Source organism: Bubalus kerabau, chromosome 9 (assembly GCF_029407905.1).
Source record: "Bubalus kerabau isolate K-KA32 ecotype Philippines breed swamp buffalo chromosome 9, PCC_UOA_SB_1v2, whole genome shotgun sequence".
Lineage (NCBI taxonomy): Eukaryota > Metazoa > Chordata > Mammalia > Artiodactyla > Bovidae > Bubalus > Bubalus kerabau.
Genome location: NC_073632.1, coordinates 45,176,432 through 45,185,762, shown reverse-complemented (window position 1 = coordinate 45,185,762; position 9,331 = coordinate 45,176,432). Strand labels below are relative to the sequence as shown.

Sequence of the window (9,331 nt, the reverse complement as noted above, 5' to 3'; positions counted from 1 at the left end):
CCTTCCAAGGAGTGAGCGTCTTTTAATTTCATGGCTGCAGTCACTATCTGCAGTGATTTTGGAGCCCAGAAAAATAAAGTCTAACACTGTTTCCCCATCTATTTCCCATGAAGTGATGGGACCAGATGCCATGATCTTCGTTTTCTGAATGTTGAGCTTTAAGCCAACTTTTTCACTCTCCACTTTCACTTTCATCAAGAGGCTTTTGAGTTCCTCTTCACTTTCTGCCATAAGGATGGTGTCATCTGCATATCTGAGGTTATTGATATTTCTCCCAGCAATCTTCATTCCAGCTTGTGTTTCTTCCAGTCCAGCGTTTCTCATGATGTACTCTGCATAGAAGTTAAATAAACAGGGTGACAATATACAGCCTTGACGAGCTCCTTTTCCTATTTGGAACAAGTCTGTTTTTCCATGTCCAGTTCTAGCTGTTGCTTCCTGACCTGCATACAAATTTTTCAAGTGGCAGGTCAGGTGGTCTGGTATTCCCATCTCTTTCAGAATTTTCCACAGTTGATTGTGGTCCACACAGTCAAAGGCTTTGGCATAGTCAATAAAGTAGAAGTAGATGTTTTTCTGGAACTGTCTTGCTTTTTCCATGATCCAGCGGATGTTGGCAATTTGATCTCTGGTTCCTCTGCCTTTTCTAAAACCAGCTTGAACATCAGGAAGTTCACGGTTCACATATTGCTGAAGCCTGGCTTGGAGAATTTTGAGCACTACTTTACTAGTGTGTGAGATGAGTGCAATTGTGCGGTAGTTTGAGCATTCTTTGGCATTGCCTTTCTTTGGGATTGGAATGAAAACTGACCTTTTCCAGTCCTATGGCCACTGCTGAGTTTTCCAGATTTGCTGGTATATTTAGTGCAGCACTTTCACAGCATCATCTTTCAGGATTTGGAATAGCTCAACTGGAATTCCATCACCTCCACTAGCTTTGTTCGTAGTGATGCTTTCTAAGGCCCACTTGACTTCACGTTCCAGGATGTCTGGCTCTAGGTCAGTGATCACACCAGATCCCCTAAATTTATTTCACTAAGTTCTAGAATCATTAGTTTAAGAAATACTGCCTTTTTAGACTTAATGCATAATGAAGTTTACTTCAAAGTTCCCTTTTACTCTTTTGTTAATAGTAGTGAAATTATGGCAATAGTATAGATTATTACTTCATAAAGGATTTTAAGAGTATTGAAAAGGTTTAAGAAGGAGTATCCTTGGAAGACAGGAACATAAATTTATTCTGTTTTCAACTATATGATTTGTTTAGCTGAGATCATGTACAATATTTCCAGTTTATCACTTTCTCGACTTTAGTGGTAGTCTTTAAGAACATTATCAGTTTGTACAGTAATGTTGAGGAATTGATCTTCTATTAAAGCGGTCATTAGGTCTACTACCTGCTTTAGTAGGTGCAACTGACAGGATACTCCTCAGTGTACAGATTAACAAGAAGCAAACACTCTCAGCTTTTCTTTATGAAACCTAATGACTTTTACTAAATGTGCCTGTCGACAATTAACATCTTAAATTTGCAGGTTCATCAATTACTTAGTAAAGAAATGGGATGAAGGATGAAGTAGCAGATTCTCTAATATTTATCCAAATTTCCCATAAAACAGTATTTTTATATCTTCCTCTTTCTCAATTATTAAGAATATCACTTCTGTCATCCTGCCTGTCTTCGCGCTTCTGAATAACTCCATACTCACAGTAGCCTTTGACTGACTTTTATGCGTCCTTGTGAGTATTTTTTTTTTTCCTGGATATTACTATGGCAACACAGTGATTTCATTTTATCAAAGTGAAATTCTAGAATTACCTGCAATAGAACCAGTGATCTTTAACGCTAATGAAAGAAAACAAAGAACAATGGGAAGTGAGTGACAAGCATGTAAAAGGACAAGATAGTGATAATAATCTGAAGACACAACCCAACTGCAACACATGGAAGGAAGAAAGTTAAATTAACTTCTTGGAATCCCTCGAGTCCTTGTCTACCTTTTCCTTTCCTTCAGTTTTTGATTGGTGTACTGGTCATTTTGTATATCTGTTTTCACATTTCTATTTTCTCTGTTTATCTCTGTCTATAAATTCTTCTTCCCTGTTCTTTCAGATTAAAAATAAAAGACATTTCCTATTTGTATTTCTTGAAGGAGAAAAAAGGTAATTTTAGTTACTTTTAGTATATTTCTCTCAATTTACCATTTCATGGGACAGTTGTTTCAGGCAAAAGTTAAGTCACAATCGACACCACGGCTGTCAAATACAGAGGTATTAAGCCACTGTTATTCAAATTGATTTAAATTTAAGCTAATCAAACTGAAAATAAAATTGAGTTTCCCAGTTGCTCTAGCTATATTTCATGTGCTCAAAATTCACTTGTAGCCAGTGGCTCTTGGCTCGACAGCACAGATAGAGAACAATTCCATTATTGCAAAAAGTTCTGTTGGTCAGCCCTCCTTCCCACTAATCTCACAGCTTGCCCAGAGGAACAGGGAATTCAAAGGGCCATCATTAAACATGAATTAAAATCTAGAGATCCTTTGAGAACTGGAAAAAATAAACATTTCAGTAATCTCTACAGAAGAAAACAAATTCCTGAAAAGTGAAAAATAGAAAACAAAAGCAAAATAAAGTTCTACAATGGACTGCAAACAGTTTGAAAGATTTTTTTTTTTAGCTCAGCTTATTGAGTTAACCATTGAACTGGCCCACTTGGAGATGTACAGATGTGCTACAGATGGTGCATGGCATAAGTATCACCAGTGCCAGGAAGTTATAAGAGGGATGCGACAGGGAGGCATTATTTACTTGCTTCCATAAGAAAATCATGATTAATCTTTCATGTTTCCCCTACAATACATGCTCAGAGAATTGTTTTCAGACTTCCAAAGAATTTGAGCCTCCTATGTCATCTTGTCCCTTATAAGCACATTATTCTCACCATATAAAATAGATGACATATCTATTAGTTTGGCAGGTTTGGCATATTTATTAGTTTGATTCTACTCAATGAAAATTTATTAACTGCTACCTCTAAGCAATATTTCTTACAAAGAATAAGAGGTGAGCTTAATAAAATACTTTGGTGAGAATCATGGTCTAAGAGAAGTGGCCTGAGCTTAAATAACTACAAAGACAAGTAAACCAGGAGAAGCACATTTTACATCTACTTAACTTAAGTCATTTTAAGGACATTAAATTAATATGCAGAGTCAAAAAAGGGAAAACATTTCCAAATGCAGGAAAGGAGGGAAATAGCCAGAATGGCCTCACAAGGGTTTTGAAGCAGGCCTTGAATTTGCAGGAGTTCCATGACCCATCCCAAGCAGAGAGGACATGAGCAGAGAGCACAATACAGGACCTTCAAGTAGAGCTCTTCTGGCCAGAACATCTCCTGATGATACACCACATTTGTGGAAATAACTGGGGCCAGGTTAATTGGAGCTATTTGTAGAACTGTTTGCACTCAGTTGCTTCAGTCAAATCTAACTCTGCAACCCTATGGACCACAGCCCACCAGGATCCTCTGTTCATGGGATTTTCCAGGCAAGAATACTGGAGTGGTTTGCTGTGTCCTCCTCCAGGGGATCTTCCTGACCCAGGGATCAAACCTACATCTCTCATGTCTCCTGCTTTGGCAGGCGGGCTCTTTACCACTAGCGCCACCTGGGAAGCTCCTGTAGAACTGTATTGTACCTCAAAAATGAAGCAATGATCTTGGTTCATTACCAGGGCAAGCTACTCAACATCACAGTAATCCAAGTCTATGCCCCAACAACAAATGCCCAAGAAGCTGAAGTTGAATAGTTTTATGAAGACCTACAAGAACTTCTAGAACTAACACAATAAAAGATATCCTTTTCTTCATAGGGTATTGGAATGCAAAAGTAGGAAGTCATAAGATATCTGGAGTAAACAGGCAAGTTTGGCCTTGGAGTACAAAATGAAGCAGGGCAAAGGCTAACAGAGTTTTGACAAGAGGATATGCTGGTCATAGCAAACACCCTCTTGCAACAACACAAGAGAAGACTCTACACATGGACATTACCAGATGGTCAATACCGAAAATAGATTGATTATATTCTTTGCAGCCAAAGATGGAGATGCTCTATAAAATCAGAAAAACAAGAACTGGAAATGACTGTGGTTCAGATCAGCAGCTCCTTATTGCAAAATTCAGGCTTAAATTGAATAAAGTAGGGAAAAACTAGGCCATTCAGGTATGACCTAACTCAAATCCCTTGCGATTATACAATGGAAGTGACAAATAGATTCAAGGTATTAGATCTGGTAGACAGAGTGCCTGAAAAACTATGGACAGAGGTCCATAACAATGTATAGGAAGTGGTGACCAAAAACAACCCCAAGAAAAATAAATGCAAAAAGGCAAAATAGTTGTCTGAAGAGGCCTTACAAAGAGCTGAGAAAGAACAAAAGTGAAAGCCAAAGAAGAATAGAAAAGATATCCTATCTGAATACAGAGTTCCAGAGACTAGGAGGAAGAGGTAAAGCCTTAAGTGGACAATGCAAAGAAATAGAGGAAAAAAATAAAATGAGAAAGATTAGAGATCTCTTCAAGAAAATTGGAGATACCAAGGGAATATATCATGCAAAGATGAGAACAATAAAGAACAGAAATGGTAAGGACCCAACAGAAGCAGAAGAGATGAAGAGGTGGCAAGGATACAGAGAAAAACTGTATAGAAAAAGTCTTAATGACCCAGATAACCACAATGGTGTGGCCAAGATTTTATTTTCTTGGGCTCCAAAATCACTGCCGATGGTGACTATAGCCATGAAATTAAAAGACACTTGCTCCTTGAAAGAAAATCGATGACCTACCTAGACAGCATATTAAAAAGCAGAGACATCATTTTGCTGACAAAGGTCTGTCTAGTCGAAACTATGGTTTTTCCAGTAGTCATGTATGGATGTGAGATTTGGACCATTAAGAAAGCTGAGCACCAAAGAATTGATGCTTTTGAACTGTGGTGCTGGAGAAGAATCTTGAGAGCCCCTTGGACTGCAAGGAGATCAAACCAGTCCATCCTAAAGGAAATCAATCCTGAATATTCACTGGAAGAATTGATGCTGAAGCTGAAGTTCTAATACTTTGGCCACCTGATGCAAAGAGCCAACTCATTGGAAAAGACCCTGATACTGGGAAAGATTGAGGGCAGTAGGAGAAGGTGGCCACAGAGGTTGAGATGATTGGATGGTATCACCGACTCAATGGACATGAGTTTGAGCAAACTTTGGGAGATGGTAAAGGTCAGGGAAGGAGAAGGCAATGGCACCCCACTCCAGTACTCTTGCCTGGAAAATCCCATGGACAGAGGAGCCTGGTGGGCTACAGTCCATGGGGTTGCTAAGAGTCAGACAAGACTGAGCGACTTCACTTTCACTTTTCACTTTCATGCATTGGAGAAGGAAATGGCAACCCACTCCAGTGTTCTTGCCTGGAGAATCCCAGGGACAGGAGAGCCTAGTGGGCTGCTGTCTATGGGGTTGCACAGAGTCGGACATGACTGAAGCGACTTAGCAGCAGCAGCAGAGTTGGACATGACTGAAGTGACTTAGCAGCAGCAGCAAAGGTCAGGGGAGCCTGGGTGCTGCAGTCCATGGGGTCGCAAAGAGTAGGACACAACTGAGTTCAGCAACAGCAAATTGGAACTATATTGTAGAGCACCTTAAAAAGAAGGATGACATTTATCATTTTTGTTCTGTTGCTGTTGATGAGCAGGATTAAGAGGGACAAATCAAGAACAAAGAAGTAATGGAAAATTCTTTGAGTTTCAGTATCTTGCCAGTCCCATACATCTATGCTAGAGACAAACATCAACACACAACTGAAAATGTTTAGGACTTAACAGTTTATAAAGCGCTTTAATGTTCATGAAATAAATATGAAACAAATTAAACAAATCTTTACAAAAACTGTGTGAAGTGGACTTTATTATCTTTATTTTATAAATATTGTACCTATAGTTCAGATGATGTAATTTGCTCAAACTCACAAAATAACTAGTAGAAGTTATTTTTTAAAAGGGGATATCCAGTTGGCAAATGCTCTTATTTTTCCATACACCAGTGGTTCTCACACTGTTTTGGCTCAAGACACTTTACACTGTTAAAAGTACTGAGTATTCCAAAGAGGTTTTGTTTATATTAGCTATCTCTCCCAAGGTTTTTCATAAAACTGAAAACTTTATAAAATATTATTTAATGATTTGTTTAAATCAATAATAATAAGCATATTGCATGCTAACATAGATAACACATTTTAGCAAAAAAGTTTTCTTTTCAAAACAGAAAAAAAATTACTAAGAAGAGTAAAATTGTTTTGCATATTTGCCAAAGCTAATGTTTCACTAAATAGAAGACAGTTGACTTCTCAAATCAACTTCTGCTCATTCTGTCAAAATACACAGTTTTAGTGAAAGCCTACAAAGAAATGCTGTCTCACACTGACGTGCAGATGGATAAGGGAGGAGTGTCCAGTAGCCTTTTCAGATGCTGTGCATATTCACCATTGATATCACACCGAAAGCTCAGTGAGTGATTGCTCCTCAAAAGTTTAACTTCAATGGAATCTGAAAATTTATCAAGGAATTTGTTTTGTAATTTCTTAGTTTGAAGTACATTGAATTATATTGCATGCTGAATGATTCCCTATACTCATGAATGACTATAACATCAAGCATTGATCATATAGAAAATGGTGGTTTGCTAAGTAATATTGATTCATTTCTTCTAAATGTGAACACATTTTTATTACTTAAAATTAAAAAACAAAAAAACAGATTACAAGCCTGAAACTGCCACGGCCTGTACTCCATAGAGTCCACACGGGCCCCACCCACCCCACAGAGTAGCTCCAGCACAGGGTGGGGGCCGGAAGAGGCAATGGGGGAGTGATCACCTGTGTGGAATAAAGGACACTCCAGTACTCTTGCCTGGAAAATCCCATGGACGGAGGAGCCTGATAGGCTGCAGTCCATGGGGTCGCTAGGAGTCAGACACGACTGAGTGACTTCACTTTCACTTTTCACTTTCATGCATTGGAGAAGGAAATGGCAACCCACTCCAGTGTTCTTGCCTGGAGAACACCAGGGACGGGGGAGCTTGGCGGGCCGTCGTCTATGGGGTCGCACAGAGTTGGACACGACTGAAGCAACTTAGCAGAGCATAGCACATGCAATAGGGATTTCCACTGCCGGCAGGTGCACAGGCAGCACGTCGGTTGTAGCTGAGTCCTCTGTCTGTGGTCAGCCCACCGCAGCCTGCACCTCCTCATGAGCTGAGAGCCCACATGGTCCCCTCTTTCTCTAGCATTGCTCCCTTCTGGGGAAAGGGTACCAGCTGGGAGAAGAAAGAATGCACACTTAAAGGGAACCAAGCCAACCTGGACCCAACCATCAGGGCTTCTGCTCCATCAGCATGAATCCAACCTCACCCCCAGTACGGCGGTGATAGCCAATGAATGGAGAAGGAAGTCTCACCTAGTACTTGCCTCTGGCATAAGCTCCTCCATTTCCAGCTACACTTCCAAGGAAGGTGACAGCTGCCAGCACACCTTGGGGAAAAATGAGACTACTTTTTCACCAAAGGCAACAGGCACCTGAAGACTATATAGGGACACTTCCACAGAAGGGCACCCCTTTCAGACTGCAGTAGATAACTGTTTCACCTAAGTTCATAGAGAAAGAAATATATATGTATGTATGTATGTATGTGTATATATATATGTACATTGCTAAGTCACTTAAGTTGTGTCCGACTCCATGTGACCCCATAGACGGCAGCCCACAAGGCTCCCCTGTCCCCGGGATTCTCCAGGCAAGAACACTGGAGTGGGTTGCCATTTCCTTCTCCAATGCATGAAAGTGAAAAGTGAAAGGGAAGTCGCTCAGTTGTGTCCGACTCTTAGCGACCCCATGGACTGCAGCCTACCAGGCTCCTCCATCCATGGGATTTTCCAGGCAAGAGTACTGGAGTGGGGTGCCATCGCCTTCTCCAGTATATGTATGTACATACATATAAATATCAGTTCAGTTCAGTCGCTCAGTCGTGTCCGACTCTTTGCGACCTCATGAATCATAGCACGCCAGCCCTCCCTGTCCATCACCAATTCCCGGAGTTTACTCAAACTCACGTCCATTGAGTCGGTAAGCCATCCAGCCATCTCATCCTCTGTCGTTCCCTTCTCCTCCTTCCCCCAATCCCTCCCAGCATCAGAGTCTTTTCCAATGAGTCAACTCTTCGCATGAGGTGGCCAAAGTATTGGAGTTTCAGCTTTAGCATCAGTCCTTTCAAAGAAATCCCAAGACTAATCTCCTTTAGGATGGACTGGTTGGATCTCCTTGCAGTCCAAGGGACTCTCAAGAGTCTTCTCCAACACCACAGTTCAAAAGCATCAATTCTTCGGTGCTCAGCTTTCTTCACAGTCCAACTCTCACATCCATACATGACCACAGGAAAAACCATAGCCTTGAGTAGACGGACCTTTGTTTGCAAAGTAATATCTCTGCTTTTGTTTTTTTTTTGTTTTTTTGTTTTTTTTTTTACGCTCAGCTCTCCAAGGTTAGCTCCCCCACAGCACAGTCGGGAGGTCACAGCATTTCAAGGTATCATCATGCATCATCTCTGCTTTTGAATACACTATCTAGGTTGGTCATAACTTTCCTTCCAAGGAGTAAGTGTCTTTTAAAGTATATAAATATATGCATTTACACTGATGTTGCAAAAGTGATGAGGATAAAACTGTGGGCACCTTAACATGTGTATCAAGGCAGTGACACCAAATGCACTAGTATAAATACCAATGCATAAAAAAGCAAATAGCAACTTAGTGTTATTCCAAAAATAGGTTTGACCTTGCTAAATAGGCCCTAGGGACCCACAGTTATCCACGAGCCATACTTTGAAGTCTGCTGTGCTATATATGTCTTCTGCTTAATTCCTGGTATTGTGTTACTAAATAAGAAAAGATAGTCACTATATATAATATCTTGCTAAAAATACTATTTGTTATATTATGAATTACTAACCATAAGATAAACAGTTAAGTTTATTAAATTGTTTATTCATAACAAAAATCAAATTGTCCCAAATACACTGGTATTTACTGAATAGTTTTGTCCACCCAAATTCATATGTTGAAGCTGTAATGTCATGTACAGTTGTATTTGGGGACAGGGCCTACAAGGAAGTATTTAAGGTTAAATGGGGCCATATGCCGGAGAAGGAAATGGCAACCCACTCCAGTATCCTTGCCTGGAGAATCCCATGGACAGAAGAACCTGGTGGGCTGCTGTCCATAATGTCA

At 40.2% G+C, this 9,331-nt stretch overlaps 1 non-coding gene across 1 annotated transcript; it reads right to left on the bottom strand.

Moving 5' to 3' along the window:
* Positions 1 to 8,566: 8,566 nt before the first annotated feature.
* On the bottom strand, positions 8,567 to 8,645 carry LOC129620271 (small nucleolar RNA SNORD55/SNORD39). The gene has a single exon (XR_008698464.1). It is a non-coding gene; the product is annotated as a small nucleolar RNA SNORD55/SNORD39 (small nucleolar RNA).
* Positions 8,646 to 9,331: the final 686 nt, after the last annotated feature.